The 11,315-nt window shown below is 43.3% G+C and overlaps 1 long non-coding RNA gene across 1 annotated transcript; it reads right to left on the bottom strand.

Annotated features, from left to right (window-relative positions):
* Window positions 1–3,136: 3,136 nt before the first annotated feature.
* On the bottom strand, window positions 3,137–11,315 carry LOC139056143 (uncharacterized). The gene is made up of 3 exons (XR_011512179.1): window positions 11,036–11,315; window positions 9,392–9,528; window positions 3,137–4,350 (listed from the first exon to the last, which is right to left on the bottom strand). It is a non-coding gene; the product is annotated as an uncharacterized lncRNA (long non-coding RNA).

Here is an 11,315-nt window from a genome sequence, read left to right as displayed (position 1 = left end):
GATCGTTTTGCTTCTTTACGCACGCGCGTCGGCGAAAGGCGCACACGATCGTCATACTGCAGTAGAACCGTGGTAGCGTGGCCGAGCGAAAAGGTCCCGCTGCTTCCGGCCACCGAGCGTGACGGACGCATGATGACGGGCTCCGTTGGAGCGGCTTCAGCGGCCTTTTCTAGCCGCGGAAACAGGACGATGGAACAGGAGGGCACCTACCAAGTTGTTCTGCCAGGTCTGCCAACAGGTCGTTATGTTTTAAATACAGTTTTTTTGCACGCCGATATTACGGCGCGACCGTACCGGATTGTAGATTTCCGTGACGCATTGGCACCGCATTCGCTTCTTCCGGATGTTATCGCCCTGGGGGCGTATCGCATGAGCCATGTCTGGGCTATCACTTTCAAGGACGCGGACGCGGTGAAGAAGATCTCGAGCATCGGGGAGCTGCGTGTAAAAAACCGGCGCTGCCTGGTGATTGACCCGGCGAACCAGGACGTTCGACTGAAGCTCCACTGGCTTCTACACAATGTGCCTGATGAGGACGTGCGTGTCGCCTTTGCGCCCTATAGGAAAGTTACCGAAGTAGGCCGGGAGCGCTGGCGTGTGCAGGGTATGACAGAGAAGGGATCAACCACCCGGCTTGACACCCTCAAGTTGAAAGCGGGCGTGAAGTTGGATGACTTGCCACACCAGCTGAGCGTTGGCGGTGAGTTGGCGCTTGTCGTGGTACCAGGCAGACCCCCGCTGTGCCTTCGGTGTCGCGGTACGGGCCACATCCGCAAGGAATGTCCAGTCCCGCGTTGCGGAATCTGCCGACGCTTCGGGCACGAAGACGACCAGTGTACTCGCACTTACGCGAGCATTACAGGCCCGGGAACCAGCGAGGACTCGTCCGAGATGCTGATGGACGAGGCGGATGCTGAGGAAGCAGCCCGTGTGGGTGGACAACCACAGCGCCAGACTCGGCCATCATTCACGACTCTGGTGAAGCAGAAGGCAGGGCCGTCCGGCGCAACAGATGGTAGTGTACAGGCGCAGCATAAGCCTGAACAGGACGACGATGACAAGGCAAAGGAGGCGGCGAAAGCCGCGGACGCTAAAGAAAGCAGCGTGGAGACCCCCGGCATTGATACCATGGAGACGAACCAGGAAGCGGCGAGCACCATTGCTGGAAAACGTCCGCATGAAGAAAGCGGAGACGTCAAGCTGCAGCCTGGCGGTAGCGGCGATGAGCCTCCGCCGAAGGCAGGGGGACTGAGACGCTCGTCTTTAAAACCGCGGCCGAACATTCCGGCCGACACGCGGAAGGCGGGGAAACCGCCTCCGTAGTAACACAGTGTCCTGGTCGGTGTCAGCGCCTGTTGTGTTGGTTGACCGGTGTCAAGAGGTCCTGGCAGTCGTGAGGAAGGCTACGTCAACCATGAAGGTAGGCACCATGCGGATAGAGGCGTTTCTTCTTCTAAGACATGGCTTTTAATCTTGTTGCTCCACTTCGGGTTGCGACCTTGAACGTCAGCGGTCTGGGAGCAAGAAGGCGACAATACCAGCTTAATCGCCTTCTTCTGGATAACGATATTGATATAATTGCTTTACAAGAGTCGAAAATAGAGAGCCAAGAGCACACTGACCGCATGGTGTCTTCCTTTCAAGCAAACTTTCATGTTTGCGTTTGTCATTCTGTTGGGACGTCGGGTGGGTGCCTTGTATTCATACGTAAGACGTTAAGAGTGAACGTAGAGGCTGTATTTGCATGCCCAAGTGGTCGCCTTTTGATTGCTGATTTCACATTTTCGAATTTTTGTTGGCGAATAGTTTTTGTATATGCTCCTAATGTAGAAAGCGAGCGTACAATTTTCTTTGAATCCCTTGAGCCATGGTTGAATGGCGACAAGTTTTTGCTTGTACTGGGAGACTTCAACTGCACTCTAAAAATTTTAACACCCTTAAGGGTGTAAATGACTTGTCCTATGGGTGACACCCTTTTTGGGTGTATTGCTACACCCCAAGCAACGGGATGCAAATTAACACCCCACAAAAGAAGGGGTGTTAATATGACGTCACCTCGCCTATGGGTGTAAAACAAACAAACACCCTTTCTATATGGGGTGTAACACAGACACACCCCTTTCAATATGGGTGTAGCATGGACAACACCCTTCTAAAAGGGTGTTATCCCTGCAAGTATTTTAGCGTTCACTACAGCCATGTAGTTAATGGGCAGACTAGCTACTGTGAACGCTGCCTAGCCTTAGCTATGGTACTACCTTGTTCAGTATGAGCCAGAATCTGTAAGGCGTCCTCATATTGCGCTTCTGGTCCGTCATGTGGTAGCATAACGTGCGACCCTTTCAGGCAAACAATTTAAGGTTTCGCCATTGCAGCAAGGCACACAGGCCATGCTTTTCGTAATCTTCCTCTGCAGTAATAGTATACTGCCGGCAGGATGCAGAGCGCAATAACAATGCGCGCTGCACTAAGGACACAGGATCTCCCGCACCTTGGTGCACCAGTACTTATAACCCCGTGGAAACAGCACACAGCCAAAAGCATGGTTACATGCATTTCAGAAATAATTAAAAACCTCCACTTTTCTTGGTCAAAAATTTTCGCAACACCAGCTCGACCAGGAGGGAAAGAGAACACAGCTCGTTGTTGTAGCTCATATTGAATGCAATAGAGCGCAAGCAATGCATGGATTGGCGACGGTAACAAGTGCAGTACTAGAGAAGCATACGTTTGCCTGTCAAGAAGTTTTTTGCCGTTTTAAGCACACATGTTATACCTGTATTCATCGAAGTTGTCATTTATCTCCACGGGATGCTTCTACTAGTACTTTCACACATATGACTTAAAGGTAGCACTGAAAGCCAAAGATCAAAGTGCTTCCACGCCGAATAATGTTTCAGCATTTACGAACAAAACAGCATGTGTAGCTGCGCATGCTGCTCAATATATAAGCATGCACTATTTCCTGAAATATATGTATGCTCCATTTACTGCCAGTGACCTGCTTATACCCAATAATTTAGTTTATTTTTCACCATGTGCTTGCATAGAATATTCCACAGGCATTGTAAGTTAAGCTACCAGAATAACAATCAGCTAGTCTAAGGTTATGTAATTTAACAAAATCATTGTATAATTTGTGACGAAATGGCAGAAGTATTTATTTCATTAAAGAGAAATGGTTACATAATAATGTTTGCACATTTTAAGTGTAAGAAGGAAAATAAGGAGTAAAACCATACCAATACAAAGACATAAGCACCGAATAATGGCACAGGCTTGCTCAATTAAATTTTAAGCAGAACAGTTTTTTTAATTAACCTGATTACGAACTATTACATGTTTTCATTCGAAAAGCACTACATCTTATTATAAAGCACAAAAATAACCGGTCACATAAGTAAGAACAAGTCTGAGTCTGTCTTTAACACAAGGATAGAAAGTTGGGCGAGTTGGTACAGTAACATGATCTTGGATTGTAGCGCGAAGTGACACGGACACAGACTAGAAGCAGAGAGGATGAGCGCTAACTCTCAACTAAATGTTTATTGAAATGAAGAACATATATATAGGTGACTGCAAAAAACCGCAGCACATCTAAATGAATATTCAATACATAGTAGTAACATGACGACAACAAAAGCCATCAGCCATCAACTGCGTGGCAAATCTGAGTGCAAGCTATTCTCTTATCAAGTATACCTGTAGGCATTGCGACCAATGTGCTCCCAAGATGTATGAGGCATTAGTCATTGCAGAGTTTTAAGGACATGACAATCCTAGGTTGATTATGTTCTTAAGGCTTTTTCCTCACTTTCCATCTTTTGAAACGTGTATACTTTACTTATGAAAACAAAAATGCTACAACTGGCGTGTGATAATCTTTGCGTCTTATTTCCTAGCAGCTCACTGAAACGAGCCATGATGACAAATTCAAATGCCGTTACCTTATTAGACATTCAAATTTCTTAAACACAAACAAAACCAGATAGGCATTAGAGTGAGCATCACTTAAATACATTACACTGGTTTAAAGTTATTGCACCACTTTGTGCCAGGTAAAAATGTTAGAAACATCAAAAATGTTAAGATTCTACGGCCAACCATGAAAACTAAATAAAAAAATCATTAAGCTTTCTTAAACGGGTACAGGAGCTTTACAACTGGCCGTCTTGGTGATGGACACGCAGATAGATGAGCAGCCATTCCACTGAGACGAGAATGTTGAGGGCTTCGCATGGAAGTCTGCGAGACACTGCAGAGTAGTTCTTGGTCCAGATGAAGGAGGTTGCTTGCATACACATCTGGGCCACCATACTGAATGCATGGTGTTACCGCAACCTTTTCCCCCTGCATTGTGGTAAAAAAGCATGGTTACGTTTATACGATATTTAATATGCAAAAAAAAACGAAGTGAGGCATGCAGACAGGACACTAGAGTAGAGAAGTGAACATGAACACGAAAAACATGAAAAATTTCGTTAAATTGTTTTATTAGATAAAATTTTTATACTATGTGTCATTCATTATGAGGGCTCATAACTGCAACATATTTAATATATAAGCAGGTAGAATTATCAGCTTGGTCAGTTTGCACAAGCTCGTTTGAGGCAAGAAATCGAGTTTCACAAACACAACCTAAACATTCTTGATTGAAAAAGGAACACCTCAGATGACATGCACTCCTGTGAGTGGGAATTGCACAGTTCAAGAAAAACAAATTAAAACTCGCAGACCGAAAGCAAAATAATTGATAGGTTTTAGTAGCACAAGGGCATCTTTGGCCAATGAGCGCCAAGTCTATACTGCAAAAGATAAACTTAGTGCATCTTTACAAAGCAAATATATAAAGATGACTAATGCCTCTCTGCACTGCAGTTGCTTTGCTCTAGCGTGAAGTCATTTTAATGCATGCACCCGTACATACACACGCTACACCCAAGTGTAACAGCTGCAGAATTAAAATTAGGCAGCAACAAAGTCGCAACCTTTAACCATTGATCCCAAGCTGTACTAGTGACTGGAGGTAGTACCAATATCGCCAATGACGAGTCGCACTCTTTCTGCCCGATGATATGCTGCTCTTATTGTCAAAGATGAGTTACAGTCGGCATTGAGGGAAGGCTGCCCTCAAGGGCAGCTCTTATTTTTGTGATATTTCTAACCAGAGACCAATGAAGTAATATATTTTTGGAATGAGAATGACACCGAAAAATTGAGTACGTAAAAAATTTGGTACATTCTTCCGGAATTAACTTGGGGGTTAACGGCTAAAGAGCCAATCCAGAAACTAGAACAAGTTTTGACGTGTTTGCTACCAGTCAATGCTAGAAAATATGTTGGCATTCTGTAGTTTTGTCCAACAATGCAAAAGGGATTCTTAATAACTGAGGAAATAAATGGAAAAGTATCATGAAGTATATTTCGTGAATGTAATGCAGAATCAACCAACTTCTGTTACTGTATAATCTCCACATGATTAACCTGCACTTTCTGAACTAGTTCAGGAGGTGCTGCATTTCACTACTCATTCCACCAGTTCAACGTGGCAGCAACTGCATGTTGTGATTTGTTTTACTTAGTGCAGGCTTTGTACAGGGCGAGTTCACAGCATTCCCTGCACTTGGCCAAAAGGCATGTTTACGCAGCAGGTGTGGTGCCGCTTCTACACGAGTGAGGTGGAGAAATAAGAGTTTCATACAATAATTACTAGAGGGAACTCTGACGTTAGTGTCCACAGGAGATCAAACAAGAACGGCTGTACCAGCATGGAAATTAGGGGAAGTACATGGATTTGCCTAAACTTCGTCTGTTTGGCTTCAAACGGCTTTGTGACTTTGTAAACTAGTCATTTTCAACAATAAACTGTGTAATAAATAAATAAACATTAAAATCGTCCGACGACAGGATTCAAACACAGGAACTCTAGAACAGAAGTCTGATATTGAAACCATTAAGCCACGGAGGCATGTAACGACAAGCGAGTGCAACGCCATGATAAATTTATCGCGGGCATACCAGTGCCTAGAGACGCTTGGCGCCTTTCGATTTGGCCACGTGGACAAGCTCAATCGTTGCAATTAATAGCAATTGTGCGTGTTGGCGCCGTCTTCTGCACTTCGAAGAGTACAGACTGCGCTGAAATTTACGACAATAAGATTTATATAGCGTATAATATACGAAGCCAAAAGAACGTCTGAATTCACAAGCACGAATATCAGACAAATTCATGTGCTTCCCATCATTCCCATGGTGGTACGACTCCAGCACCAGAGTTCCCTCTAGTAATTACTGTAAGAAACTATGGCAGAAACAGGAGTAATAAACTAAGTTTTGCTGTCCTATAAATCTTACTGCTCATTAATTCCAAGTTTTAGTGCAGTCACATGTCTAGTAGGCAATTGTGGTATTTTTCATAAACATTGCAAAGCCAACTGTGATGAATGTTCACTACGGTAAATTGTTTATGATCGAGTAGCATAGACTACCGAAGAAGTCTCTGGAAGGCAAGTTAAGTAATTTTCTTATTAGCAGCCTTTACACAGCATTCGAGCATATGACACATGCACCTCAGATATGCAGATAATATTTCCTTGACTCAGCAAGAAGCGATGCTTCATGTTCCACGAGGCTACTTCTATCAAAGCAGTATTGGAGCTCTCTAAAAACAATGCCAATGCAGATGATCCAAATATTTTTCAGGGGCAACAGTTATGCCTGAAATCATGCTAGATTAGTTTTTTTAAACACATGCTCAGACCATGTTACAAGTGCTTCATAAAATGCTCCTATTTATTAGACTAGTCATATATCTGTACACAAACGCTACTAATTCGGTCCCATGCTATATCATCACCTTACCAAAAACTTCACTTAATAATACACATGCTGTGATAAGATTTGAGACCACATTGAGATACTGAACAAGGTGAATTCATTATTTTTAAAATGAAGCTCCTGTTCTTCCAAACGAGAAGAAAGGATATTGAGGGTCAAAATTTTTCTGAATCACAGCTGGAAGATGCCAGGGAAGGCACGTGGAAACTTATTTGTAATTTTCTATTTAAATGTAGAAATGATAAAGGGAAATGAAAATGGTAAAAAAAACAACCAGGCATGGGGGGAGAACGAACCTACAGCCTTTGCATCAGGGATGCGATGCACTAACCACTGTGCCACCGAGGCAGCATTCAACGGTCCACAATGGCCCCTCAGATTGTCGACGCTCGAACACGGCCGTAGTACCACAGTGGTTAGTATATCACATGCGTAATGTGAAGGTTATGGGTCCGTTCCCCACCCACAGGTGGATATCTTTTAATTCACTTTCACTTACCTAGAATTTATCATTTCTATACTTCATATAAAAAAACTTAAAACATGTTCCTGTATGCTTTCCTTGGCCTCATTATCTGCTGGCTTCTTCCAGTTGTGTTACTTCCAACACTTATAAATATTCTAATCTGGTAAGTAAACAGTTTTGCATGATGCTGGAATGCATTATAAAACATTATTGCAGGGCCGTGTTATGTAGAATGCCTTACATTGCCCAGGCAAGGTGTATTAATGTCAATCTGAAAAAAAAACCTACTCTAAGCTGAAATGCTGAGTACTGCTGTGTGCAAGAGGGTTTAACGAAAACAACTTGTTCAGAAATAAAGCCACCAAACAACGAGGAAATATGAAAACTAGATGAAAATTTGTGCAGTTGCATGTTAAAAATTTAGCACAGCAACATATGAAGATATAATGAAGGAAGCGCGAAGATGGTTTATTTTGGACACACGAGGCAATATACTTGAAAGATGCATATGAGCTTACACGTGGAGAAATATTGTTTATGTATGAGCAGAACTACGAACAGGCCTAGAGCACACTGATACAAGGTGTCGAGCATGTAAATCTTATCATGCCCTTAAGTCAAAGAAACATGGCTGTTTCTGATGATTCGCTAGACATGGCTGGCTCACACAACTTAGCCACTTCTATATATGCCTTGTAATTACCAGGTTGTCTGTATGACATGTGCAAGCTTTAAATATGTACAAGTGCCACGTAGCTGGACAGCACCAAGGTAATGTCGTTTGCCATGGTTTTGAGGAAGTGAAACCAATTCTTGCATTTTTTCTAATTAGGTAATTAGTTATTAACAATTATTTAACTGCTCAAATATTTTACTCAAAGCAAAAGTGTCAGTGCGAAAATTGTAGAGCATTCTGAAAAATTCCCAATCCAGCTTTCTACTGCTCAGTAGGTGCAACAAATTTTTTTTTTCAAGCTTGAAAGAAGCCAGTGAACACATGCAAGAAGTGCCGTGCAACTAACCGCTCCTGCACCTGAACACCATTTGGCTCCTCCTTTCGTGCTTGAAAAAAACTTTTTGAAAAGAATATTTTAGAAATTGATTAATTATTATTGACTATGTTTTAGGCAAAATGCATGAAATAGTGTGACTGCCACTTCCATTTTCGGCGACATGAATTGACTCCATCCAAATCCAGCTATACATGGTGCGTGTTTTGAGCTGGTTCTGTAATTTAGGCTAGTTTTGACTAATTGAAGCTTCGCACCCTAATAATGGAGTCAGCCTAAAAAGAAATTGGTACATAAACGGTCGCTGTCAGTACTCCATACTCCTCTAACTTAGTCCAAAGTGCTTGTGAGCCAAGAAGTTGGTAGTTCTAAGCGGTATTTCTCATTTTGACCTGGTGTTATAGCCCACTTACTATGATGCCATGCTGCTCAGTCATGCTGGTCCCAGCTTCAATCTAGGCCATGGCAGCTGCCCTCCAATGAGGGTAAAATGCAATAACGCTTATGCACTTAGATTCAGGTGTATATTAAAGAAGCCAGGTTCCCAAAACTTTAGGTTTTGTGATGTAAAAGCCCATAATTTAATTTTAAAATTTAAATGTGCTTTATTAGGAGCAGGGGCATCATTTTGAGCTTTTACTGCACTGCCATGGCACCAAGAAGCTCCAAGTAAATAAAAACAATTTCTTAGACAATGTACATATCTTGCAAACATTTACAAACACTTCTCTGCATGCACTTCTGTTGCTGTTATATTTAGATCCGTATGCCAAGGCGGGTTATGATGTTAGAACATGTTTCAAACTTTTTTTTACCGCTTTAAAGTTGGTTATTTTACATCTCACTGTGTGTCGAACGCAGATTTCAGTGCATCAATTTCTTCAGAAAGCGCACTCTTTATTTATTTGTGCATGCAAAAAGGGTTCATAACTGCTTTCTGAAGGTCTGTATAACAAGCAAAAAACAATTCTATGTAGGCTGCACAAAGAGAAAGGATTGGTTTGTAAATATGTTATTTAGTTCTTAAAAAAAAGAGGCAGCTGTCAGTATTCTGTTCCAAAGTAAAAATTGCCCCTACCTGGCTCTGCTTCATTTTCCGATGTTGATGGTCCATTCGGGGGCACTCAACTGATAGGCTGCACTTTGGCGATGTCGGGTGTGCTGTCACCAGGCCCAAGGTCGATCGACATCCTCACCAAAAGACGAGTCCAAACGCTATAAAAGAAATATCTCATCATTTTGCTATCAGTTTTGTCATCTTGCGTGTTTCACACACGGCCGTCAGTGAAATATTTCGTCACTTTGATACTGAAAGAAATTCAAGCATTTTCTGGCAGCCAAGCTGATGATGATGATGCGTGGTGTTTTATGGCGCAAGGGCCAGGTTTGACCAAAGAGCGCCATGAGAAGTGGTAATGTTGACGATGTATTATGGAAGATGTGACTTGGCTGTGAACTGGCCTAAAAATTGTTGCTGTAAAGTGCGTAAAATCTACGTGCTATAAAATTATGGTGATGACAAATGACGAATACTATGAGCATTAAAATCCATCGTGGAAGGATGATGCAAAATAGAAAATATATAGGATGGTAAAATTACGTGGAGCACTGCTGCCTCGCCAGAGCCCTTGAAACACAAGGGCCTAGAGGCATGTGCTATACGAAAGAGCTATCACAGCGGCATCCTCTGAAGAGAGGGCGGCAGCCAAGCTGAATACACAGTAAATGGAGAATATTAAAGAGCAAACGCAGTTGTCACATTAGATTGATCAAGTACAGCAGAAATGGAAAATAAATCAGTGATACTGTGTCTGTTGGCGTTGAATGCAAGAAACGTAAAAACAGGAACTTGCAGCCACGCCACGTTGAATTTCTCGCGTTTGCTACACCTCACAAGTTTGGCATCGTTCGGTACTCGGGGATAGTAACCGCTTAAAATCAAGACGAACGAGCGTCGGCATAAATTAACAGGATAATTAACCGGGCAATATTGGCGCATAAAACAACTCACGTAGCGAAGCTACTGTCAATTACCCGATGACGCATCTGCGGGCGGTGCGGTTCGGGCGAATAATTCGAAAAGGAATGAGAGTTTCACTTGTTTCACGCCTACTAAGCTAAGACAGAATTTGAGTTTCTTACCAAACTATACTGGATATTTACGCTCCGAATAAAACGCTGAAAATTTTGTTACGTCACATTGCATACGTATGAGTGAGGAAATTGCTTTTATTGTGTTCTGCCCAGAAGGCATGTAGCAGCAACCACTCTCATGCAACAAAAGCATGAAAGTGGTACTCATATGACATCGAAAACAAACATACACAGCGCCAACGTTACGCCCCTTGGAGTTGGAACTAAGCACGATCAAGCCAGTTAGTTTTCTAGCTTTCATAACGCCATGAACACGACCAAACATCGAGCGAAAATACTCTCTGCTCTCGAAAATTAATACCGCTTCCATTTATATACCTATCGCTGCCACAAGCAAAAGTCAGTGGGCTAGCTGTCCACAAGCCGCAGATTAGACTGACAGCAACATATCACGGTAACGTAAAACAATTTCCACGCTGACTCAGCAGCCGCGGTGTGCTCTAAGTGCCAAAGTTCTCGTTTGCCGCTCGAAATTCACACCATCATGACGGGCACTGCATCTTTCACATGAAATACTGCACGCTTTGCTCCGGAGCTCAATAGGAGGGCGAAAAGCATTTGCACGTACCTGAAATCCGCATGCCGGAAACCCGTCGACGCTTCCGAGAACGGGACGCACAGCCATACACCCGTACGGCGGCTTGACTTGGACGTGAGGCACTTCTATCAAACATTTCACATGCGACATGTTTCACACCGATTGCGCGAGCACCAGAAAATGACGCAGGCCGCATTGCGACGCCGGGCAGACGTGCAGCCACCGATGAGCTGTGTGCGCGGATTGCAGAGAACAAAACCATACAAAACGTTAGGCGCGAGAAGATGGCGGCTGTCGTTGCGGAGACGAA

The sequence above is a fragment of the Dermacentor albipictus genome, chromosome 1 (genome assembly GCF_038994185.2).
Source record: "Dermacentor albipictus isolate Rhodes 1998 colony chromosome 1, USDA_Dalb.pri_finalv2, whole genome shotgun sequence".
In the NCBI taxonomy this organism is placed as follows: Eukaryota; Metazoa; Arthropoda; class Arachnida; order Ixodida; family Ixodidae; genus Dermacentor; species Dermacentor albipictus.
Note: the sequence above shows the minus strand (reverse complement) of the source record. Positions and strands in the feature narration are given on the sequence as shown.